The 25,831-nt window shown below is 48.8% G+C and overlaps 1 protein-coding gene across 6 annotated transcripts in view; it reads left to right on the top strand.

Moving 5' to 3' along the window:
- The window catches only part of DAG1 (dystroglycan 1), a 53,519-nt gene that overhangs the window by 10,354 nt on the left and 17,334 nt on the right, over positions 1-25,831 (top strand). Inside the window, exon 1 of one of the 6 annotated variants that reach the window (XM_056335006.1) lies at positions 11,151-11,171. The exons of 4 other annotated variants lie outside the window; for them this stretch is intronic. The gene's annotated coding sequence lies outside the window, so the exon portion shown is untranslated. Of the gene's footprint in view, positions 1-11,150; positions 11,172-18,328; positions 18,449-25,831 lie in introns of those variants that run through there. One more of the 6 variants, XM_056335004.1, reaches the window with a different exon arrangement.

The raw sequence follows: 25,831 nt of genomic DNA, 5'->3' as shown, positions 1-25,831 counted from the left end.
AGTTTAATTTCTTTTTCTCCTTATCTTTTGGAATTGTTTGGGTTTTCTTTGGTGACTTAGTGTAGTGCTCTTGCGTGGCACAGTTTTTTACAGGGTCCAGATTTGGCATGCTCAGCCTCTTGGTTGGTTTGAGCTGGTGCTGCTGGCAGGGGGTGTCCTGCCTTTCCTTCTCACTGCTGTAAGGGAAAAGAGAAGTCATCTTGCAGACCCCACATCTAGCTGGGAAGCCAAACCAGATGGAAACTGCCCTCTTGTTTGTCTCTTGCTGGGTTTCTTTAATGTGTGTCAGCTACCCCATCCACTTCTCTGTGCAGCTGTAATGCTAGTACCAGCACAAAGGGAAGAGAGAAGAGGGATGGGAGAGGTGGAAATGCTTCCTCTGAAAGTAACACCATCTTAAAATGACCGTGAAGCTGGCTGTGATGCTGCTGTGGGTCTTCAAGCAGGCCAGGGCATATCTGCTCTGTGAGGAAGAGTCAGGGAGAAGGTTCAGCCATTCCTTTCTCTACAAAATGTTGAGTTTCCAAGTCTCTGCCAATGTGGAAGAGTTGTGCTGCTTAAGGGCCCCATGTTGCGTGATCTCTTGAGATCTTTGTGAGCCATTGAATAGGAGGAAGAGTGCACCGGGGTAGGAAGGAAGCATGATGCAGTGCATTGCCTTGCGTCTGGGACAGGAGTATCGCTGTAATGCATGCACAGGGGGGTGGAAGTACGAGCTGGAATCCTGGGCTGCGCATATGGGGGGAGTTTGTTGGTGTGTCAGTTATTTGGTGCCTCTTTAGTTGCTGGGCTGTTATACTAGTGCCTACCAGATAAGAAGAAGATTTATTTCTAGGAGTCCTGCCTTTTCAGAATAAGCTAAAAGAATGGGAAGTGCTGGCAGGTGAGGAGAGCAGGGGACTTGAGAGAAGCCTCCTTTAAGAGCAGCAGTATTTATGTAACAGCTAACACAAAATATTAAAGTAAATAAGACAAGCTGTGATTTTTACCTTGAAGCATCTGGTGAGGTGACTTTTCAGTGAGAGTGTGTAGGCAGGTGGGACAAGAAAGCTGGAAAGTTCCAGATCACTAGCCTGGTTCTCTGAAAGGATTTTGACTATAAATGATGAAAGCGTGCATATAACCAGAGCAGGAGGAAGAAGCCAGACAGAGTGAAACCTGGAAATGGTTCACTTTTTTCACATTTATTTACTAGGGTAATTAATAATGGGAAGAAGTAGCTGGGAGGAGACTGGCTTTCCCATCTCTTGAAGCCTTTGACTCAAGACAGTGTGCAAGATTGACTTCAAGAGGTGGGAAACTTCAAGGACCTGTGTGACAGATCTCGCTATGTGCTGGCCTTCAGCATGAAGTGGGCATGTTTAAGAACATAATCTAAAATACAAACACTGAGCTTTTCTATACAACCAGTTAAACAAAATGAGTATTTAGCAAGCAAATTTGTTTTTCTTGTCCCTGTCACTTAAAATGAGTGTGGCTGTGGTAAGAGCTCTTCTGAGATGTCGCTGTGTCTCTCCCAAAGCCCCAAATCACTACTTAATTTATGCTGCCTCAATTTGAGCCCAGGTTTCTGGAGATGAATTTTAATGGTGAATGCAGAGCCAGCACTGGAGCATGGTGTTTGTCGGTGGGTATGCTGGCGAAGGTGGTCTCTAGGGGTGCTACTAAACTGGTGCCTGCCATGTGTTCTCTGGGGCGGGTTAAAGCCTGGTGCATGCTCCTGGGCTGTGGTGAGGCAGGAGAGCGGCAGCAGATGGACGGCTGCATGTGCCGCTGTCAGGAGTGCCTTGTAGGGAGATGTGCCGGCTGCCAGCCATTTCTGGGAAGGCTCCTGGGGCTGGTGGCTCCTGTGAGCTTTGCCCACGGGGCTGGGGATGTGTGTGCCTGGCGTGCTCCCCTGGGTGCCTTTTAGTGCATGTATAAATACCAGCAGGTTTCAGATGCATTGCAGATTCCCTCTGGTCCTTTTTTAAGCCCACGTCATAAATAGGTTGGTGCTTGCTTGTGGGTCCCAGTGATCTGTCATTAGAAATGATGTAATGATTAAACTCAGCTTTGTGATGGCTTTCCTGCAGTGTTGCTCTCCTAGGTCTTGTTTTTCTGTTCTCTTCAGGCCTGAGCATCGCAGGTGCCAGGCAAGATGCATTTAGGCCCTGGAAAACAGTTAATTTAGCAGAACTTGCTATTAAGCAACATTTCTCACAGGGAGCCACACCAGCCGCAGTCTCTCTTCTCTATTTGATGCAGACGCTGATTGTGCTCACTCTGCTTCCCGGGGAGCCCGTCCCAGCTACAGCACAGTGTTGCACTAGATTGTACAGTTAATGCTCTTTGGAATAAGTGTCATTTAAAAAGTAGCCAGCCAAGAAAGAGCACAAGATGTAATTCCAGTAGAGTTCAGGGTTTTTTTCAGGTTTTGGGTTGTTGGGGTTTTTTTGGTTGTTTGTTTTGTTGGTGGGTTTTTTTTTCAGGACAGTAGTTTCTATTAAAGGGAATTGGTAGCGCCTGACCTTTAGCCATGGGTGGGAGATGAGCTTTGAGGGTGCATCCCTTTACTGTGGGGCTGAGGTGGGTTTCTGAACTCCTCCAAACAGTGCAAAGCTCAAATCAAGACATTGCTTGCATGTCTGGTGTTTTTATAGTTAACCTGTGAAGCTTTTGTGTACGAAGCAGAGGTCCTGGGAAGGGATGAGAAACAAGCTATTTTTACTCCATCACAAATAGGGCTTGGCATGTTTATTTTAGACTCTGGTGCTGCTCAGGCCAGTGTAGGGTTTTTTTATAGTCTTCTACTGTTACTATCAGATTAAAAAATAAAGTTGAACTCTGGAAATCACAGGAAAACAGGGTGCCCTGATGTACTTGGATCACTCCGAGGAAGCTGCAGGGAGGAGCTGGTGGTGTTGCCTGTGCTGTGCAGCATGCAGGTCTTGAGGTCCCCTGCATATCAAAGAAGTCTTTGAGCCACCAGCTGACAATGGACTACATGCCCTTCTATTGCATAAACTGCCCTGCAGAGAAACAGTTGCCTTGGTGGGTGTCCTAACCGGATTTTAAAAAAGTTCCCAGCTGAAAAACTTGAGGAGCTCTGGGTAGCAAGAGCAGAGCTTGGCCATTAGGTAGAGCGATGCTGCAGCAGGTCGTTTGCTGCTTCCTGCTCCAGAGAAGATTAGAGTTGCCAGGTCACCAGCATAGCTTTGATTCTTTTTTTTTTTTTTTTTCTGCAGAGAAGTTCACCAGGCAGCAGGAGGTGAAATTAATGAGACTGGCTCGTTTTTCTCCTGCCACCAGAGTCTGAAAGAGGGAGGATTTAGGTCAGTGCTGCTCAAAGAGTGGGAGGACCTGAGATGGGTCCTGTCCTCAGCCCTGTGTGGCCAGCTCTCTGGCCTGGCTGACGTGTGGTTGAGAAGTGTCCCTTTAATTGCATGTGTGCTTTATGCAAGCACTTCAAACTTTTAAGCTCTTTACTATTATTATTTTAAGTTATTAAAAGTGAAGTCAATGGTGTGTTCACACCATGGTGGTGGCGTGCACAGTTTTCAGTGGTGGGTCGCAGCCTTTGCATGTCAGGCATTGTACAAATGTGTAACACAAGCAGCCCAGATTGCTCCTGCCCACGCAGGCTTAACCAAGCTCCTTTGCTTAACCAAGATACCTAGACAGCAGCTAGCCCAGGCTTCAAGGCTGGGAGATCCCAGCTGAGCCCTGGTCTGATCCAGCCCCATTGGGGTGCAGGCTGGTCTGAGAGACTGTGGTGTTTATTATGAAGCAGTACTCTACTGAGAAGCTAGTTGAGTTATTGACTATTTAATTGATTCGCTAATAAACACCACTGATACTAATTTACAGTTAGAGCATTTTGCACACTTACAACTCTAGTAATTGTTACTGCTAAATCTGACAAATGCTGCTGAATTGCAAATCTGTCACCCTTCCCTCCCATGCCACTTCGCATTAGGGTGCGAGTCTGTCCTAGTTTGTCCTCCCAGGCAGCTCTTTTGGACACAGACTGGGTGGTGAGTCCAGCATATTGTCCAGGGAGGTTCCCAGGCATGCTGGGGGGTTTCAGCCTGCACATTGGGGTCCTGGCTGTCCCTAGGTGCCCCTGCTCCTACCACAGGAAGACTGACCCTTCCTTTGTTCTTTACATTATACCTTATTCTCTGCTTTTTTCTCTGTTTCAGGCCCCATCTCTTCATTGCCCTGCCCCTCCCTTTCTCTGCACAGACTCCCAGATAACAGCCCCTTATTATTTTTTGTTCATCGGTTTCAACTCTGCTACATTCATACCCAAATCTGGCATTCCCGTTACTTGGGCAGTCTCAGCCGTGTATGGCTGTATCGCTGCCATGCTCAGCTTGGTACAGGTGGCCTTGCACATCCCCGCACCCCACAGCTACCCTACAATCGTGGTGCATGTTGGGTGCCCTACACCTAAGACAAATGTCACTAAGACAAGTCACTCCACTTTAGCCTTGGTTTCTCCGCCTGCATCCAGTTAAACAGTTTTTTAGTGCAAAAAAGGGAACGTGTTTCACAGTTTTTAGGTTTGCCCAGCATCCTTACTGTGGAGTTGTTGGAACCGCTGCTGTGGCTCCCTGCAGAGGTCCCAGCTAGCCATGGCCAGCAGTGTTCCACCAGGACCTCCTGCTTGCAGCTGCCTCTGAAGAATTTACAGCCTAAGCTGTAAGGATGAGAAAGGAGATAGAGGGGTCATCTAGCCCTGTTCCTTCTGAGTGATCATGATCATGGAGCTTCTCTAACCTGCTTTAGCTGATAACTCATGAGGAACGCTGGGCAGGCAGCTACCTGCCCCACGCACCTGCCCCAGCAGGCATGCCTTTTCCTTATCTCCCCGGCAGGGCGAGCAGGGAGAAATGTGGTACCTTGGGGGTGTTCTCCCCCTTTCAGCAGCACCCAAGCGCTTGAAGAGCAGGAGGCTTTGTGGTGAGGGCTGGTGTTTCAGCTTGGTTGTTATCTGTTCAGTTGACTTAAATCTGGCTCTCAAAAATAGGTAAGGCAACCAGGCTTGGAGTGTCTGGTCTGTTCTCTAAAGAAAACACATGCTTGGCCACAGCTGTGTGTTTTTTGGATTAAGCAGGCCTGGATTTATTTGCAAATATTAATATGTGTGTACTGTAAAGCAGTGGTGGAAATCTATATTCTGAAGGTTAAGCTGCATTTTGTCGGTACCTCTGGTGCACAGGAACCTGTATCCCTGATAGGATGGGAGCTTGGAGTGGGAGAGCAACCAGGAGAGCTGGAGTGGAGGATCTGCCCTTAGCCATACCCTTCTATTTGCTAGTGCTTTGGACCTTCCAAAACCACGACTGCAGTGTCTGGGTTTTCCCTTTTTGCCTGTCAGGCGAGAGGGTTAGATATCACTGAATGCAGCGTGCTTGGCTTGAGGTGTGTGGGTCTAGACCTATTTGCAGGGAGGATACGCAGGTCTGCATGCAGGATGGTCTGTTTTTCCTCTGCACACTGCTTTGCTGTGCCTTCAGAGGAGAAGGGCCTTTGCGGAGCTTTGGCACGTCTGTGGTGTAGTTGGTTTGTTACGTGCAGTACTTGCGTCCTGGCAGCCTTGTGCACTGCTCAAACGGAGCTCCCAGAAATCGCTGCCAGTTGTATGTACTGTGGCTTTGTCAATGACAAAAATACCTAGTTCTGGAGAGAGTTACTTTGCATGCAGAATTACGGCTTTATTTTCTTTTGCTTATTGTGTGGAAAAAAAGAAGAAAAACATGGATTTGAAAATAAAACCGTTGTTGGTTTGTGAATAAAGATGTGTTAATTTACAGGGCTTGATGTGTTGGTAGACACCTAATGTTATAACACAAAATAAATACCTTTTTGTAGAAAAGCACCTGAAAAAAACCCCAAAGATGATCCTATGTTATGCCTGAACTAACACAGCACAGTTTTAAAAATTGGTAGCAAATTGGCTGATATCACGCAGGTCTAAAATCTGAAGCATTGCACTGCACTTCACTAATAAGTTTTGAAATGAAGTGACTTAAAAATACTTATTTATAGAAAACATTCACAGGGACTGGAATGCAACGATACTAATGCTTAAAATATCCCTGGAAGAGTTGTATGGCTGGTCAGTGTTTGTTTCCCAAACTCTTATTTTCAATTCTTCCAAACGTTTCTGTGGGTCTTTCAGACAGCTTTTCCCTGGGGTGCTGGGAGAGCTCCACACCAAGCCCCCAGCAGGGGAAACCCATTGCTCTTGCCTGGCAGCCCTGGAGCAAGGGGCTAGGGGGGCTGCCTGGGGGGCTGCAAGCCCCTTCCCCAGCTGGTGTGGGAGACCCTTACGATGGGACAGGTGCAGCTGTGGACTTGGGGGTTAGCAGAGGAATTCAGCCCTTTGGCCAGATGACTGACTCACTCCTTTCCTGGGACGGGCCAGTCTGTCCCTGGTGAAATGGCCCTTCCCAGTGTCCTCGCTGCCAAGGGCTCTCCTCCCAAGGCTGGCGTGACCATGGGGAGTGAGCATCCCCCCCCACACACCAGTCCTCCTTGTGCACCCTAAGTAATGTGCTTTATTTCTTTTCTTTCCCATGGTCGCTGCACTTGTTTGCACCTGCTTGTCCAATCCTCCTGGTTTCCTCAAAGCTGGGAACCTGTGGGGTGCATTTTTAGCAACAGAATATCCCTAATGGGCAACTCTTACCTCTTAAATAATCCTCTCGAGGAAGAGGAAGCCAGAAGGGTTGGGGGAGAGTGTTTATAACTATCTCATCGCTTGCAGCTTCCAGACCTGGAAGGAGTTGAAATCAACATGTTTGTCACTCCCACAGAATAAACAGCCTCGCGAGGACTTCGGCAAGCGGAGCCATGGCTGTCTTTCTGAGGCTGTTGTATAGTTTTGCTTTCTGGGGCAAAGGCTACTTAGACATCTGGATTGCATTGGGGATTTTAGGGGAAACATAAATTATTAGTTCGCTGTGAATGGAGAATGACTTTGATTGCTTCTTGAGCGTGCTTTCACCAGCTCACTACTGCATGGGCTAAATCCCTGTTCTCCTGCTTTGGAAGGAGAAACCGCAACTGCGGAGGCTGTTTGCTGTGTCCTGGGAACAGGGGCCTGGGCAGACCTTTCCCGACCTTCTGGTGCATTGAGAAAACATGCTCATTTTATGGGCAGTTAATTTATAGAAAGTTCCTGTTTAAATTTCCTCCCAAGAGCTGTAAAACCAGAGGACAGCTGCACCCATTAGCCAGCTAATCAAATGCTGCTCACACCTGGCTTGCCCTCCCCTTACCCTGGCTGCTGCTAACTTTCAGGTCCTTCGTAAGAGCAAGTGTGGCAGCTTTGGGAAATACCCTGAAAAACTGCGCTGGAGGCTGCTCTGCAAAGGGGGTGGCTGGCCAGTGCTCGTGGCTTTGGGATGCCCTGTTTGCCGAGGCCACAGCTCATGGGGCTGGTCTCCTCCCCAGGAGCGTCTGGGTTAAGTCGGGTTTTGTATTTCGTTCACTCTGGCTTATAAAGGCACCACTACGCTGTCTGCCTTAAGGAGTGGTACTGCCTGTCGATGGAAATAACCACCGCAGTCTGAAATAAAAACCTGGTTTGCATTTTGCTTCTCTTCCAGGCATGGGGAAAGCTGTATTTATTTCCTGCTGCCTTCTCCCTCCTTCCCCAAAGACTGCAAATAAGCAAAAACTCATAGGCTTGTTTGCAGTTGTGTGTGTTTATCTTTCAGTGAAAGGAAATTACTTTTAGATGGGTGCTGGGCACCCAAACTCCAGTAACCCTGCTTTGCCTTGGCTCCCTGCGGCAACCAGGCTGATAGGATTTCAGTACGGGTATGCGCTCTAATAAATTTGATCCTAATGGGTAATTTTGATCGAATTTGACAGAGAGGTTGGGATCTTAAAGACACCAGGCTCTTGAGAGCTCCTCAGAGCTGCTTTTTCCTCTTCTGACAACAAGAGGCTCCCCCTCTGCTTCAAGACTTTGTTATATTTTACTGGTGTATTTTCTTTCACCTTCTTGCCTTGTTAAAACTAACTTGAAGAAAAGGAGGAACTTCCAGCCCATGTCCAGGGCTGAAACCCAGAACTAACTACTGCTCTTTCACTCCCAGAGCTATCTGTTGCTGCTCTGAACAGCTGTCCTGCCCGGTCTCCTGGCTGTCCATGCTGATCAGCCTTCCGCTGCGGGGAAGGCAGCAAAGCCTTAGCCCTTTTGGGGAGGGTGGCATGTTTTCGCCTGTATCTCTCTTTTATTCTAGGGGGTGGTTGACCGGTGCAGAAAATTACTTTGGCCTGGAGGCTGCAGAGACTTTTCTGGAGCCTCCTGCTTTACCTGCCAGGAATTTAACAGATGTATGATGGCAGGAATTAGTAAAGGGGAACGCTTAACTCATTACAAGTTTCTGAACCTGGGAGGGCACCTGGAATAAACCCCCTTCAGCCGGTTCCCCGATGTGATCCAAGAAAACTCTCTGGCATGCTCAGGGCCTGAAATCTCTTCATTTTGCTTAAGCTCGTGCCTGTTTCCCTTTCTCCTCTGCAGCAGTTGATAAGCAGCCGGTCCCTTCTTGGGGAGAAAATGCTGCAGAAAGAAATGCCAGGAATGTGAACAGCAGGTGGGGACTGGCAGATGTACTTATCAATCACGACAGGCTGACGAGTGGTTTATTCCTCTGAAGAGCTACTGTTTGCCTCTGCCTTGGTTTGCGCGTGTCCTCTCCAACCCCCTCCAGCCTTTACTGGAGTTCAAGATAAGAGCAGGGCAGTTTTCCCATTTTTTCTGGGGCATGGCACGCTCAGCTCCGTGCAGGACTCCCTGGTCCAGGAGGCCAGAAGAAGGGGGAGGTAGAGGCAGACCCTCTGGATCATGCTGGAAGGGTCATAGCAGCATACATAGTGAATAACATGGTATATCTTGGGTATGGGCTTTGGGAAATCTTGCTTCTATGTTGCCCAAGTGGAAGGCAGACTGGATTAGTTAATTGAATTTGCTGCACTGTTGCTTTTCAAAACATGACTTGGTGTCTCAGAGGAGTCTGGAGTTACTTCTATGGACAAAACCCACAGGATTTTTTTAAGGTGGTGATATTTGAGATCACCTGCATTCACAAGTGAGAAGACTGCAGCTCTGGATTGCAGACCTGCACCTGTAGAAAGGGGAGCAGGACCCTCTGGTCATGGGAGGGGGTGGGTCTGAAGGGATTTGGCCATGGTGTGAGTAGTACTTCTTGAACTTGTTTTTTTGCTGTGGCTGTACCAGATTTTTTTTTGAGCACCTTGCATTTCATATGGAGATGTTGTTTTGTAGCAGGACAACCTGATTTACATGAAATAACAGGCTGAATGGTGAAAAGCCTTTATCTGTTGATCTCTAAGCAGCTTTCCCGGGTGTGTTGACAGTGTATGTTACAAGCAGAGCAAACCTGCTGTCACAAATGACATTATAGATGTTTTTCCCAGCCCCTTGTCTTTCCTTCTGGCTGATGTGCTTGTGTCAGAGTATGTTATCCCAGTGCTTTGGATCCACTCCAGTTCTGCATGCTGGTCCTTGCAAAACCCAGAGTAAGGAATAGACACGTAGGTGATGTGATTAGACCTCTCCTTCAATGACTTGTGGTCTCTTTTGCTAGGCTAGCTACTTCAGCTGGTCTGGGTAATGCTGTTTGCAGTGCTTCAGGACACCCATCTCCAGTCTGTGATTTGCCTTCACAGGGACACTGCTGATGGTAGGTAGTTGATATATTTAAAAAAATATGAAGGCACATCTGCCCTGAGTCCTCTTAGTAGTTTTTCTTCAGGTTGTTTCTTGGTTTTGTGGAAGAAAGAAAAAGCTTTCCCAAGGAAGAAAAGCAGGAAGAGTGAGGGAGCAGGCAGTAAAGATCTTGGGAATGTGACTTTTTGCAGCAGCAAAATGTTATTTTCAAACTCTGCTCAGGCAGCACCACCTTGCCTAAACAGGGCTTGTATTTGGGAGGTGCTTCCTTCAGGTTTTGAAGTAGTTTAGATTCTGGAGCCAAGGCAGCGATTTAAGCAGTGATGCTAATCACAGAGCTATTTGCATTGCTACCTGACTGCATTCTGCGGAGCAGCAGCACCTCGCCTATGGACTGGTTGGAGGCCAGCATCCTGCCTGCTCCCTGCCGCTCCGCTGCCGAGCGTGCAGCTCCGCAGTCCTGCCCAGCTCCCGACTGGAAGTGGGTCAGCCGGTGAGTAATGTTCCCGTGGAGCTGCCTTCGAGGGGAATTACCAAGCAGAGGCTGGGACGGAGCAGGGCGTAGCGGCAGTAACAGGGAGCATGCACATCCAGATGCTGTAAGCCCCTTAGCACGTTCTCAAGAAGTTGCCTCCCAGCTGAAGTGATTTGGCTGGAGTTCCCTCTTGCATGTCTTCCCTGAATTAATTCCCATTTGGGGTGGATTCTGCCTAAAACGTTGGGTGTGGGATAGCCTGCTTTAGCTGCTGTAGCAATTTTTTCCTCTGCAGGCCTGCGTGGAAGAGCCGTGATTGTCTCAGTGACGGTTTCGGTGACACCAGTCACACCAGCTGCTGCAGAGACTGATGGTGGAGTTGCATTTAACTCTTGAACTTAATTGCTCGCACTGGAATTTCCTACTGTGTCCCTGTGTCCTTTGTTTCAGGTTTTCAGCAAAAGCAGTTCAGCCATTTCCAAGAGTTAAAGGATTAAAAAAAAAAAAAAAAAAAAGCTTTAGGTTGTCAATATTTAAAAAACCAAACAGAACCTAACTGCTTGCCTTAAGGTACTTGGTCTGGCACAATGGCTGGAAGGTGGGCAGCACCCCCACCCCCCCCATCTGATTGCAAAGGATGTGCCATCTCCTCTCCCAGAAAAAATGCCCCATATCTCAAGTATCTGATCAGGCTACAGGCATCTGAAAGGCACCCGGTTCACCAGGGCTTTGTAGACTTGATCTGCCAAGTTAAGGTTTTCAAAGGTCCTGTCGGTCCAAGGCCTCCTCCAGCTGGGCCAGAGGGGGTGAATCATTGCCGGGGGGTGGAGGGAGGTGCTGCCATCCACCCCAGTGCTGGGAGCGGAATCCTGTCTCCCCTGGGCTGCTTGCTGACAGCCGGGGGTGGGTAAAGTGTTTGCCTGTCTCAAAGGGGTGAGAATGGGAGCGAACTGTGGTGCTTGCTGTGACCAGCTCATGGATGCTAACCTTAATTCTCAGGTATTCTGACTTTTTAAACTCATTATTTGCGACCTTGAGGTTTTAGGTATTGTCTGTGTTACCTAAAGCAACAACATATGCTGTCGAGAGAGGGGGTTTAGGCTCAGCCTACAGCACTGAGCAAAGCTTCTGGCTGGTAGAAGGTTTTGGAGGATAAATGAGTGGCAGTCTGGCTGTGTTGCCCTGCGGTGAGAGGGACCGCTGTTGTCCCTGAAAGCTGTTTTTCCTGTTTTTTGTGGAAGGTGCTTCAGTTCTGTAACCTGGTTTTGTTTGCTCTGGGCTTTGCTGCAACAGGATAGCAGAGGCCTTTGGAGGACAATACTGGATTTAGGATTATATTTCGGAAGTCCCCAAACTGCACCATTCATGATCATTATAGTGTGCTTCTCGCTACAGCTGCCAAGCAGCTGTTGTAGCTGTTGTCATACATGACTTTGGGAAGTGCCAGGTACAAAACTGCCTGCAGAGTCTGGGCCTTTCCAGCAGGAAAGCTGAAGGCTCAGCGAAGCTGCTCTAGAGACCTTGTCTGAAATGCTTCCTTTGGGGAGGGTGGTGAATGAACCCTGGCTATCTGCTGCTTTAAAAACCACTAACTGCTTTATGTGAAACACCTTTGTGGTGCTAGGGAGGGCATCCTCTCCTGTCCAGTGCACAGCTGGTGATGCTGTGGTGCAGTGTTGTGGTCCCTGATCAGAGACCTGCGAAGTGAGTGCTTGGTGGCTGTAACTGGTAAGCCAGGTTATTTTTGGCATAGCATCCCTGCTTTATGAGGGATGGGCTGAGCTGCTAAGACCATGCTTTTCCCCTACAACCCATTATTAAGCCCAGAAGAGGCTCAAATGCCAATTCAGAGTTGCTCTTCAGAGGTGGGCTGCTGTGGAGCTGGAGGCTGATCTTGGCTGCGGTATAACTTTTTTTTTTTATTTTTATACTTTAAACCAGCCCCTCTAGATGAGGAAATGGTGGTTGTGACCAGGCTTTATAACTGGCTGTGCTGAATGACTTGTGAGTCACCTGTCTGCACCTGGGCTGTTCTGCATCCTCCAAATGCCATACAATGTGCAACTACATCCTGTGGGACTGACCTGGATCTCAGCTGAGACCTTACAGGTCATTGCTGAACCTACAGTCTTTTAATGACAGTAAGCTGAGGAAATACTATATAACCAGTGAAGTAAAATAACATAAGCAAAGCAAAGCTTTGGTGCACGTGACTGGGTACCTAATTGCCGCGCCTGCCACCTGGGGATTGGAATTGCTCTCCCGCTCAGGAGGCTGAATGGGACATACTGTGATAAGCACTTTAATTGTTTCCCCACATCTGCAGCAGCACTGTAAAGCAAAGGCAAGCTGAACACACCTTCAGAGCTTAACGGCCTCTCTGTAACTCCAAGACTGCATGTTTCCTGTGGTGCTTGAGCATCTCTGTTCATACAGCCCTTACGCTCTTGCTAAACTGTTTATGTTCCCCTATGCCATTTGATAGCAATAAGCAATCAGGTTTTTCTGGGAAGTGTTTCAGATTTACTTCGGTGTAAGAACAGCTGTAGGAATGTGACTGTGTGAGTAGTGAGGAGAGTCAGTGGGTGCTAACGGGATGCCCTCTTAAACTAATTACTGGGATTTGGGCACTGCATTAGTAACGAAGATCAGGCGGGTGCTGAGCAGAAATCAAAGCAAGAGTGACTTGCGGGGGGGTGGATTCAGGAGAAAGGCTTGGAGTGATTAAGGGCAAACGTATTTGCTGTTACATGCTCTCAGGAACACTTAGGACTATTGTGGGTGGTTGTTGGGCTGGGAAGTGGAGTTGTTCGCATTTCTCTCTCAGGGTCGGCACAGACTGTGCCTGGGGCTGGGCTCTGCTCTGGGTGCCGCAAGGCAGAGAAGATGGCCCTGTGGGAGCAGAGCTTGAAGTAATGAAACTATGGGCCTAGAGGCACTGCTGTTGCGAAGGATTATAAAGTCTGAGTTCACCTAACTTGACTAAGAGATGCAGGCATGAAGGGGAGAGTGGGTTTTCGGTGACCAGAGCACATGTGGTGAGCAAAGAAGACATGATGCTTGGCTCAGGCACGAACTGGTACAAAACCCAGCTGAGTGCTGGTTTAATTTCCCCTTATTGCCTCAGAATGGTTCCTGAGGCGTATATTGGAGCTGTGATGCCTTTGCCCCTATTCTTGGGATTCTTGCAGAGGGTGTAGGAAGTCACCACGTGCTCTGCCATGTTACTTTGCATTGGGAAAGAAGTTGGTACAGGATCTGTTCCATCTTCTTATTCAGGTTTTTTTCCCTCTTTACGACTTAAATTCATGTTTTAGTCTGCCACTTGAGTCAGGAGGTGGGCACAGCTGTTGCCATCTTCCATGTCTGTGTGCAGCTGTGAGTCCGTGCTGCTGTCCCTTCACAGCTCCTGACTGTCACCTACGAAGCGGTAGGACACTGTCAGCGTGCTGGGAAGGCAGGGCAGTCTTTTTAGTCTTCTGTGTAAAATCTGCAAGAGCAAGTCAAAATAAAGGGATGCAGTAAGTGCTCACGGTATTTGAAATACTGTAATTTGGGTTTCTTCCCTCAAAAACATTCAGGTGTTGCATAGGTCAGAAAGGTTGGGAACAAGATGGATTTCCTGTGAGGAAGAGAGAAGTTACTGAATTCTTCTGATGTGGCAAAACTTTGGGACCGTTTTTGAGGGCTGATACCAGATACTATGCCAACTAGGTAACTGTTGCAAATGTGTTACACTGTGTGGGCTGTGTGGCGGCTTACTAAACAAAAACATCAGTTTCTCTTGTCTTGTCCTTGCTCTGTCTCTGCCTCCCTTTTTTCCTGTAAGCATTCTGCCTTTACTCGTTTTGTCCTTGGGTGCCAGTTTTAAATAACTTGTCTGGTGGCTGAGGCAGACAGTTTGATCCTATTTTTAAGTCCTTTGGACTTGTTTGTGGAATTTGGGTACTGGGAATGGCAGGATGTTTGTGTTGGAATTACTGTAGGGGGATTGCTTGGAGCAACCCTTGAAACTTCTTTGAGGGTGCAGGGGCAGTGCCATGCTGCTTGCAGAGAGGGGCATGCTGCCCTGCAATGCATTTAGTCGATCTTGCTGGCTTTGTGCCTGTCAGGGCAGTTTCTCTGGCCCCTTTTGGCCAGACCCTGAATGCATGGTTCCTGGTGTAAGGAATAAACTTGAGCACTGTGACTGAATGGGTCCTTGTATCCATATGGATGGGGCAGAATGTTAGTGTTAAAAAAAAGCGTAAATTCCACTGATATTCATTACAGTGAAGTAGTCTGGTCTTGCCTTGAAATAATTCAATTTGTCTCTTGATTTCTCAATACCAGAGCAGGGTGGGGATTAAAACTGGCGCTATCTCTGTGTTGGTGGACCTGTGATGAGCAGCTCCAGCCTTCCCCACTCCTGGCTGAAGCCATTAAGGCCATGGTCAAAACCAGATGAGGGTTATTTTTTAATTATGTAGTGCGGGTAAACAAGATAATTTAGCTGGAAGATAATGCAATGAAATTAATGCTGCAGGAATGCAGTGCAGACTGTGTTAGTATCTTGTCTTTTAAGGTGCTCATCTTTGCCTTTTCATTTAAATCAATCTTGCACCAGAGCAGCTGGGAAGCAGATGGACCTGTGAAGTCACACACTGTCCTTCTGCCTCGGTAAGCTTGTGCCACGGGTGATCTGTTGCTTTTGGGCTTAAGTGAACGAAAGACTGGCCAGCTCGGGACAGAAGTTACTGTGAAGAGCAGTTTTACTGAAGTACTCCAGCTGTTTTGGTCCCTGGTCTCCAAGAGGAGAAGGCACCTATAAACATGTGCACCTGCAGGAAAAGGTTATTAGTTTGATGGGTTTTGGTGACTCCTGAATTTCTGCAGGTTTAGGAGAACGTGCTGCCCAGCTGGAAGCTGCTGATCTTCAGAGAGGTAATTCCTCCTCCAGAAGCTTTCTCTGTCTCTGTGGCATGGGAGCAATGCTGCTTCATTTAGCAGCTTTCCCATTTTATGCTTGATGGTTAAAGTTGGAACATTTATGTCTCGATCTGCCAAGAAGCCTTTAGAATAGTTTTCATGAGAAACATCAAAAGTTGCAGGTCTGCGGCTGATGCCCTCGGTGCTCTGCATAAATCACTAGGTGGTAAATAAATTTAAATGAAGAGCTGTGGCAGTCTTGCTAGCTGACTAATAAATCAGAGCTGAGCAACTCCATAAAGTTTAATCTTAATGCCTTGGCTTGGAGTTGTAGGGTGGGGTGGTAAAGCCGATGGAATGGTGGGATGTTTCTAAACAGAATGTGCCTGCCCTTAGTTACGCTGCCACAAAGAATATAAATGATGCTGCATACGTAACTGAAGCCCTGAAAAAAATTTTTTTTTTTTTGGTGTTGCTTGCCTTGTTTTGTGTCTCCACTTAACATCATCTGTTTGTGCTTTACTTCCCTTTGGTAGCAGCAAGCAGATCTTGTGCCCAGTCCCTGGGAGGCAGGGGAGAGATCCTAAGCCTTGTGTTCCAGTCCCGTGCTTGGTGTCAAAGCCCTGGTGCTGTGACATCAACCTATAGGAAATTATGGTGCTTAAACGCTTTCAAGGACCTGCTTGAAATATTTTATTATCTAAGGAATTTTGTGGAATACCCAGAAGGTGATTATAAACCCTTGGAATGTGGATGCCTCTCCATGAAGCAGTCCAGCCAAACAACATTTTGAGGCAACTCAACTATGAAGCCTTTCTGAAGATTTTCTTATTTTCAGATTCGGGTTTGATGCCCACAGCCCCTCAGGCCGTTTGTTCCTTGCACCAGAGGAAACACCTGCCAAAGCCGCTTGCATGGGGGCTGCAGTGCCCACATGTCCCAGGGAAGCCTGAACGCTGTTCTCTGTGCACAGGGCTGTTCTGGTGATGAAAACAGTACCATTGCGTGGCCAAAACATGGGTGGGAGTGCTGCTGCAGGCCCTCTGGCCAAGCTCAGGTGTACCCACTGGCAGAGCTGGAGACTTGGAAGGGTTTCCTTCAGAACAGGGTTTGGATGTATGGTCATGTTTCCCAAGAAAGTGATTTGCAGGACTGCCCTGCCCATCAGTCTGTCCTTCACCCCTCTAATAGCTCCTGCTTGCTAATTTGATAGAAAGAGCTTTATGCCTTTTTTTTTAATTAATTAAAAAATAGGCAGCTGGGTAGGTGGCAGAGGTTTGGGTAAAAGAACGCACCAGAGCTCGCCGCACTCCTGTGTGACTTGTGCAACATGCTCCAAAAGCCAAACCATGGCAGAAACTTCAGCAAGATTTCCTGCCTTGCTAGACAGGAGAGTTGATCCCTCAGGGTCTTTCTCCTTTTGTTTGGACACTTTAGTACTTAATAAGAAAATGTCCAGTGGAAGCTTCCTCTCTGATTAGGATATTCATTGTTTCTCTTCCATGTGGATTCTCTGAAGCCTCATAAGGAAGGGGGTTTGTTCAGCCTTTAATTCAATTAAGAAATGAAGCAAGAGATGCAAATCTCTTTAGCCTCATTGGTTTCAGTGCTCATGATTACATCTGAAGAGAACATCTCCTGCACAGCAGGGCAGCTTAGGGAGGAATTATTTTTCTGGGCTTCAGCTGAGATTTCAGGTGCTGCTGGAGGCTTTTGGGTAGTGTGTCCCTGTGGAGCGTGGGGTGGAGGAAAGACTGCGGCCACCTGTCAGTGGTGGTGCCTTGGTTTAAACCTGTTTCTGAAGCAGCAGCTTTGATAGAAACCTGCTTTCCAGCCAGGTGACTTCTATCAAAGGTCATTAGCTGGTGTGAATTAGTCTTGAAACAGCTGGTGGATGGTGAATGATACCAGGGGACAGGACACAGTGGTGACTGTCATGCCAGCTGCTCTTGCACGTGTCCTTCAGTGCTACTGGGGGACTACCTGCCTGCTGAGGAATACAAGATTGGGCTCTGATGCCTTGTAGTCCTTGCATTTAAAAAGTGACATCCTGTATCTTGGTTTTGTGTGCTTTCTTGTCTTGTCGTTGGGTGCCTCAACTGTACTTTCTGGCTAGAGCTGCTGAGGGGTCCTCTAGATATCTCGTTAGACTGCCTTTTAAACAAAGTTAATTTGCTTTTTTAGAAATCATCATTTGTGCTTTTCACAGATGGGGATGGCTGAGACACAGTCTGGGCTCATTGTATACTTGAAGACTTGCATTTTGGTGCAAAAATCAACGTTAGTTTTTAAACTGCACAAAATTCAGCTTTCTCCCAGCAAATTCACTTGTAAACTAGTTAGACACCCAGGTAAATAGTTTCTGGAGAGTCCAGAATCAGATCGGTGAACACAGGCTGCTATGGCACAGTGAGCCCATGGAGGGCCAGGGGATTTTATGTCGAGGGTCTTACATCTTCTACATCCAATGTTTCTAGCAGTTAGTGCCCCTCAAATCTGAGTGCACTGTCATGGGGACGGGTCTGCTGCCTTGTGTATGCTTAACCAGAGATAACTCTTTTGTGGTCTAAATTAAAATTACTGTAATTTTTCAGAGTGATGCTTTGGTCTCATCTCTGTTGACTGCCTCTCTCCGCTGCTGCCTGCCCTGCCACCTCTGCCAGCCTGGGTGTCCTCTGTCCCAGGGTCTCCCACAGGATGGCTTCTGCTAAAATGCTTTTCTGTTATGCCATGTTCTTATTTTCAGAATTAACATCAAACAGCAAGATACAAAGCTTTCCTTACAAAAGAGACATTTAGAGTCAAAAATACATATTTTATCGTGGTGCCTTGAGTTCTGGCTTTTACTAAATCTTGGAAACCGATAAAGCATTTGTGTGCATATATATATACATGCCAGTTGTGTTTATCTTCAAAATATGCATTTTTCTGGGATTTGTACGGAAGGAGCTCTTAGTGCCATATTACTGGTTTTTTTCTTTTAACCTTTTGTAGTTTAATTTCCTGCAGATTTTAGTACTAGCTTTGTCTTACATTCCTTTAAACACAGAATTAAGTATCGGGATTTTTACACTCTCTTGCTCTGTTTCCAGACAAAAGCAGGAGTTACAAGTAGAATTTAGGGGCTTTCTCTCAGCTGGCTACACACTGGAAGCCCAAGTGAAGCCACAGCTATTAAAGTGCATGCCCTTAGGCAGACAGACCCTTGCTCTACCCTGCTACAGCTGTATATTTAGCCTATATGCCCTTTCCAATAACAGCCGGGAGAAGATGCCTGGAGAGGAATGCAAGTCATCATTTCCCTGAATGCTGTCCCGGGATCCTGCTATCTGTCACGAAGTGCTGCTGGAGCCAGAAACGCTGCCTTGGTAACTCTGCCTTCTATAAATTGTCCCGTCCCACCCTTGAGTCTTGGGAAAACTCATTTTGTCTGGGTTTGAGCCTGGTTCAGGTTAGCTTGGCTTCTTGTTCTTTTATTAGAAGAGAGTGTGGGCTCTTGTTCCCCATTGCCCTTGTGCCTCAGTGCATTCCACTTTGTTCTCTCCCAGCTTCCTTCAGGAAGGATCCACTTTATTATACCTTTGATGATCCCCATCACCTTTCTCCGCCAGCTGTCCCTTGAGGTGGGGCTCGCTCACAGGATGCAAGCAGTGTGGGGCAGCACTGGTGAAGCTGTCCCCCTGCTTTGGCTTGTTGGTGGGTGTTTATACCCTAATTTGCTTGCTGTCAGCAGCCGGGAAAATGGCAGTTCTACCTGGCTGCGATGTTTGTAATTACAGGGAAAAAATTATCTGAGGCCTTCTAAATACTTGGGAAGATAATATCTGAGCTTCCTTTCAACTGAATGCACTTGAAGATACGATCTGCGTTGGCTGTCTGGGAATAACAAAGTGGGAGGAAAAGATTGATTGTGGTTGCTGAAACTTTCATCAAAGAGTCAGAAGTCTTGCCTAGCCAAAATCTGCAGCTGCTGGTCACTGCTGCGGATCAGGCGCAGTGGCCATTTGAGGCATGGCTCAAGCACAGGATAAGTGGCATACATGGGCTGCAACGGGCCACTCAAGCAGGATTGACAGGCTGGGGGGGGCATCCATATGGTCTTCCAGCAAATGTGTCAGATCAGTGTGCAGAGTCGAGCGGTGCTGGTGAGTACCATACTCATCCCCTCCTGCCTCCCCCCAGGTTGCAGGAGGCTGGGGAAGGTGCTTGTCCTCAGAAGTCTTACTGCTGCAACTTGCAGAGGGAGCGTACTCCGCAGGGAAAGAAACATACGCTTTGTGTCCAGCTGGCGGAAGGGGTCTGGTGTCCTTTCTGCTGCTGCTTTGCAGGACCCTTGCCCATACCTCTACAGGAGTGCCCCTGGCTGGGGGTTCGGGGGGCTGCTTCCTCTTCTGCACAGCTCTTGCTGGAGGGAGGGCTACCAGGAGCATATCCTCAGTGCTTACCTTTTCCAGGGCAAGAAATCTTCCCAGGAGCAGAGTTCCCCCAGCTGGGAAGGGCGGTATAGTGGCCCAGCTTCTGGACAGACAGATGCAATACAGAGGGAGGAAAAGGGAAATTCTGCTTTTTACATCTTTTCTATCTCGGAGCTGCTCCCTGTGTTCCCTCTGCAGGAAGTGTCAGGGATCACGTGTCCTGATGAACACAAAACCTGTGTGGTGTCTTGAGTGGTCCAGCTTCCCTTAGCTGCGCACTCAGCACTCTGCTGTCTTGTCAGTCAGAGCAGGGACGTCAGCCAGCGTCTCTGGTCCCAGGCTGGGGGAGAACCATGAGCAGATTTTCTTGGCCAAGGGGAGGCATGAGGTACAAATGAGCGGGCTGTGGGAAGGTTTCATCCCTTCTTGGTGGCACAAAACGGTAGTTTTCAAACAAAAGGTAATGGAAGACAGTAGAAACCTTCGTCTTAGCTACAGGAAAGTTAAATATCTTGGTGCTTACTCTAGCAGAATAAAAATCGCTGCGAGGTGTCGATTGCTGTGACCACTTCCCATACAAGCTTCACAAAGCTGCTTGTGGCATGTGTGACTGGAAGCAACAAGTCAGTGGCAGTTCACAGCAGAGTTCCTCATCAGCAGGAGGGTGCTGCTTGTTTCCCTGCCCAGCACACGTTTTTAGCACTGCTGTTTTGGGTTTGTTTGGGTTTGGGTTTTTTTTTCCCTTAGATTATTTTTCAGCGTCAGGGTTTCCTGTTACTGACACCGGATGCGCTGGAGATGAGCAACGCAGAAATACAAGAAGGGACGATACTGAAAAAAGCATCTTTTTTTGTGCGAATGTTCTTTGAACTAGATGTAGATTCTGTTGGACATTTAACTTGGTGACAATACAAGGTGGGCATAGCTGTAGAAGAGTGTGTTGAAGTGCAAGTTTAGGGCAAAGGATCAAGTACAGCTTGGTTTGTACCTCCTGGGCTGGTGGTGTCTAGGGTGGCAGGCTAACTGATGGCAAGCTTGTCAACTAGCTGCAGGGGGCAGAAGGGTGGAGGGGGCTCCTGGGGCTCCAGGAGCACTGATATGGGGCTCTCCACTAAGGCAGCATTCTCTTGCAGTCTGATCTCTGATGCTGAGCTGCTGCTACTTTGGTTTTGATGTATGTGTGGCTATAAGCAGGCAGCTGTGATTGCAGGGTTAAGCCAAAAACTTCTGAATTGACTTGTCTTTAGAGAGACATCTAGTCTCATTGTAAAGCCACCATCCCCGTAGATGCCTGGTCAGCGCTGTGCGGGACAGGATGCCGTTGCTCCAAGCAGAGCTGAGTGGGGAGCTGTGGCTGTGGCGGATCTTCCTTCCTCTGCCTTGCCTGTTCCCTCGCAGCAGCTGCATGCTGGTTAGTCTGTGATGAATGCTCCTCGGTGCAGTTGCCTTCTTGTACATCCCTTTCCACAGCTCATCCCACACGTGCAGCAGCGTCTGGAGCCTGGGTCATCTGCGAACATAAATGGCTAAAGGCGTTGAGGTTGGAAATAACCCCCAGAGTAATTTACAGCACATTCCTGTAGCTTACAACGTGGGCTGTTGGAGGGGCTGCTGCCTTTGTTTCAGGGTACGTCCGGAGCTGGGCAAGTGTGGAAACTCTTACTGTTTCCTGAATTTCACGCTCCAGAGTGTTCTTTGTGCATATAACGTGTCAAGCTTGCAGACTGGCATGCTCTTAGTCTCGAGGAGACTATGTTAGTTCATGAACTCCGTGATGGGCCGCTCTGCCCGGACACGCTGCCTCAGAGCTGTTTCTCCCTCCTGCCCCCCTTCCCAGACTCCTTTAGCACAGTGCAGACATGCACGGAGCACCAGCCGCCTCTGCCTGGGCTGTGCCGCCAGGCTGGCACCGTCGGTGCCTGCTGTCGTGTTTTGGACCGGGGAGCATGTACGGCAGAGTGCCATCTTTGTGTGCCTGGCCAGTGACGCTGGATTTCATCATTCCTCCTGCTTGCTGCCTTGACACGCAGACGTGCGGTAGCTGATGGGACTTGCCCAGAGATCCTCCTGTGGAAACACGCACAAGAGATCTTTGCAGAGACAATAGCTCTCTCCTGGAAAGTTGCACTGGCCCTCTTCAGCCAAGTCTGAGTTTGCTTCCGTATAGAAAGGCCACTTGTTTAATGCTTCCTATAATGAGGGTATTGGTAAATAAGCCATCAGGTAAGTGGGGTCCCTTGTAACTCTCCTAAATGCCTCCTTACCTGGCGTGGAGAATTGCACGGCAGTTACTTGAGCTTTCTGCATGTTAGACTCTGTGGCATTAATATGCCAGCAGTGATTAATTACCGCAGCCCAGTGATGTGATTGTGTGCTTGAGCAATTGGATTAGGTGCAGCTGGACGGAGACTTCGCTTTCACTGGTTCTTGCTGAAGTGGTGGTGTCATTGCCACAGAGGAAGAGGGATTTCTAGGGCAGCCTCACTCCTGCTGCTGGGATGCTTCCCCTGCTGCTGTAGTGGGCAGAAGGAAAGGTCTCTGGGAAGATAAGTGGCTGGGAGCAGCCACTTTGTCCTGCTCTCAGTCCTTCCTTTCAGTCCCATCTGTTCTGCATTCCTGAATAATGAAAGTAGAGCATGTCCTTAACGTGTCAGTGGGCCTTGTAGCTGCATGGAGAAGGAGCAAGCTCCAGCATTGACTTGACAAGTCAGCATCATATCAAGCGCAGCATCGTATCAACATCACCAAGCAGGCCCAGTTCTGTGTCTCTGAGATAGGGGGTTTGGCACTGGAGATCAGGCATCAACATTGGCACGTGCACCGAGCTGAAGCAGATGTTGATACTGACTTTGATGTTTCATCCAACGCTCTGGAGGCTCAAACTTGAGACCAAAAGAACTCTCTCAGAAGCAGGAGGATAAAGAGAAAGTCGGTTCTTTCAGAAGATCAGACAGAATGAAACATCCTGAAATTCGAGACTAACCTGAACCTTTGTGTTTGTTCTGTGAAACTGGGCAGTACGGATCCTGTTGGAAGAAGGAGCACTGTGCCATGTAGAGAAGCTGGGGTGGTCTGGCCTTCCCTCGTAACTTGAAAGTGCTGAGTCAGTCGTCCCTACAGCCTGATGCTTCCCAGAGATCAGCAGAAGGCCACTTGCAGAATGCCATCTGCATTTGGGTTTTGGCCCTGCATTTTTGAATTTCTGGGAAACCGTGTGAAGTGGTTTTGCTCCTGGAGAGCTCCAGCTCTGTGCCACTCACACTGCTCATGGACACTGATCTGGAACACCCTGCACGCAACTGGAGCGATGTCTCAAACAAGCAAGTGTGGCGTTTGCCCATGGTGGTACCATGTGAAATGGTGTGGGCTCTTGAACTTGACAGAGGCACCACAAAAAAAAAACTTGACAAAGGCAGGTCCCGGTGCTTGTTCCAGCCTTGCTGCAGGTCATGCTCACTGTTCTACAGCTGCATCAAGACCTGCAGTGCTGGTGGACTTGCTGAGCAGGACTACTGGCTTTGGGCAGAGGACGTCCTGTCCCCAAAAGCGTTCTGTGTTGCATGTCCACATGGACCTCAGCACTATGGGGCAATGCCTTGTTCCAGCTATCTGTAGAGCTGTGCCACCCTGCCTTTCCTCCTTAGCACACAGTGTAAAAGGCTGGCACTGTTTCAGCTTCTGTCAATTGTTTGGAGAGGTGGAGCTGTGTTAAGAAAAAAAATTTTTTGGGTGGTGGTGCAAGTTTGTTCTCAGCTTTTCTGTTTGTTTTTTGTTATCAGCTACTGAATTCTTCCTATACCTCCTGTGTGCCCCGCTTCCATCCGCTCAGACTGTTCTACTGTAGTTCCCCAAAAATGAAATCTGAATTTGTGTAACCTGCGAGTATCACATGAGATCTTAACGGCCAGTGCATGAGTTGCTTGGCTGAGGGGCACATATCGGGTGGGCAGTGTTTGTTGCCTGCTCTGATAACTTTCTGAAATGGGGGATGACTTCATCTTCCTCTCCTGCTCACCACAGATATCAAGAACCGGCTCCTTTCTGCCCAAATACTCCTCTCCATCCAACAAAACCGCCCCAGGCCAGATCACGTCATTTGGCTGAGCAACACAGAGCTGCACCGCGCTTGTGCACATGCTCCACTGCAGCCATGGCATGCCAGGGGTAGGGGCTGGCCTGAAGACATGGTGCTGAACCTCTCCAGGTGTCTTCACAGCTCTGTGCCTCTGTCCACAGAGTGTCTGCGTGTCTGGTTGTCTGGGCTGTATCTCCTCTGCTCAGGTGTGGAGGTTCGGCACAGCTGTGGGAGGCAGCCATGCTTCCATGCTGATAGCATCTCGGCCCCGCAGCAGCACTGGGTTCTGCTGCTGCTGCCGCCGCATTCCTGCCCTGGCTGCAAGTCTCTGATCCTGCCTGTACTTGCTGTGCGGGTTTGCTTTCTAGGGCCCCACACAGCAGGACTTTCCAACGAGCAGGCTTCAGAAGTAGCTTATGGGAAAGGTGTCATCACTGCAGTGTCCGTACCCCAGGCTCCATGGAGCGTGAAGGTTCTGGTTCTTTCTGCTTTTTTAAGGCACTGTGAAGAGATGAGAGTCCCCCAGTTTCCCACTGTGATGATTGGTGGCCATCTCAGGACCTCTTGCAGATGTCTGCTCCATCTCTCGTGTAGCTCATCCACACAGCCTGTTGGATATTTTCCAGCAGACATTTACTGTGGTAGTTGTCTGCTTGCTGGGGTGACTCTAGATTCATCCAAAAATCAATTGGCGTGTGTCAGATCCTCCTCTGACTATGCAGGGGGCTGGTAGGAATGTGCCCTGTAGGAAGTGTGACTTGTCCTTACCTGCCCAGCCACTTCATCTTTCTTCATGATAACCTCTAGAGAAGCGGCTCAGGTGACTCCCTCCAGGTGAAGACCACCATGTGCTCAGCTGCCTTTGGGAAGAGCCTGGCCTTTGCTTCCCTGTTGTTCAGTCTGGTGTATTCCTGTCCCAGTTGATGCAGGCAGTTGGACGGACAAAAGCAGCAGGGGAATGGGCTTTCTTCTGGTGCTGGCATCCCACACCAACCATTCTCCCATCTGTCTTGTGGTTCCCAGCAATGTTATTCTGCCTCTGCTATCTCTTGCCTTTCACTTGAGACAGATTCTCCACAACTGACAGCAGTCAGATCAGATATCCGCCTCGTGGATGCTGTAGCCAGAGGTTATTGCATTTGGCTCATAATTTCCTCTACCCACAGTCCTCTTTGCTCGCTGTGACTGTGCTTGCTGGCCCATTACTTTGGGATGGGAGGCGTCAGCCCCTCTGCATGAGCAGTTCATTGTGAAAATGCCCATCAAGGGGTGAGGATGTGCAAGCTCCTGCACACTGCCTCTCAGCTTCTCTAGAGTGCAGGTTTTAGGGTGAGCAGCCAAGTCTTACCACTCCTGTTCTTCCTGGAGCCCGCTGTGGTAACCTTGGGCTTGGTTGCCTGTGGGGACAGGCCCTCCACCTGCCTCTGCGAGCCCGTGGTGGGCAATACGTGCTTGCCTGGCCACAGCACAGTAGGTCAGCTGGTCCTGCTGTTGTGCTGCCCCGGGAGCTCTGCAAGGGCAAGAAGCCAGTGGGATTTCCCTTCCCACCTGGTCTGGCTCCAGGGTCTCCTGGGACAGCCTGACGCGCATCACACGACACAGCTGGAACAGGCTGAAATAAATGGGAGCTGTGCTCAGAGGACTGGGAGCCGGTGGTTAGAAGTCGGGCTGGGTTTCCTCTGGTAATTTGGAGCCACTTCTCTCTCAGCCTGGAAGGAAGGAGTTTGCTCAAGACATGAGTGTGTGGCCCCGAGGGAGCCCAGTCCCGTGTGCTCTTGGGGGCTGAGCAGCACCCGCTGGCTCTGTGCATCTGTCCTCCAGCCCTGCATAACCCGCTGGCCTGGCTCGTCACCACAGATTAGAGGCCCCCCTGTGCTACCGGCAGAGATGCCACAGCGGGCGGTATGGCTTCCCCCAGCATCCCAAACAGCTCTGTCCTCTTTCCTCATCCCACTTGCTGTCCTGCAGCCAGGCTGCAAAGAGGAACATGGGGCCACGTACAGATCCATGGTGCGGCTGTGCCACAGCTGAATGCAGCCTGGAGGGAGAAGTGAAGGAAATAATGCACCAAAGGAACAGAGAAGCAAAAGGAGAACTGTGATCCAGGGGACCAAAGAGGGTGGGGATGGGGAGGAAGCAAGTGAAAGAAGAAAACAACAAAGTGAGGGAGAAGTGGAGATGTTTCTTGGTGGAGTGTGGGGACAGGCGAGCTGAGCAAGCAGGAGGGAGCTGGACAGCAGGTAGCGGTGTGGGGCACGCTA

This window comes from Falco biarmicus, chromosome 4, assembly GCF_023638135.1.
Source record: "Falco biarmicus isolate bFalBia1 chromosome 4, bFalBia1.pri, whole genome shotgun sequence".
Taxonomy (NCBI): domain Eukaryota; kingdom Metazoa; phylum Chordata; class Aves; order Falconiformes; family Falconidae; genus Falco; species Falco biarmicus.
The sequence above is the reverse complement of the archived record's forward strand: the minus strand, read 5'-3'. Positions and strand labels throughout refer to the sequence as shown.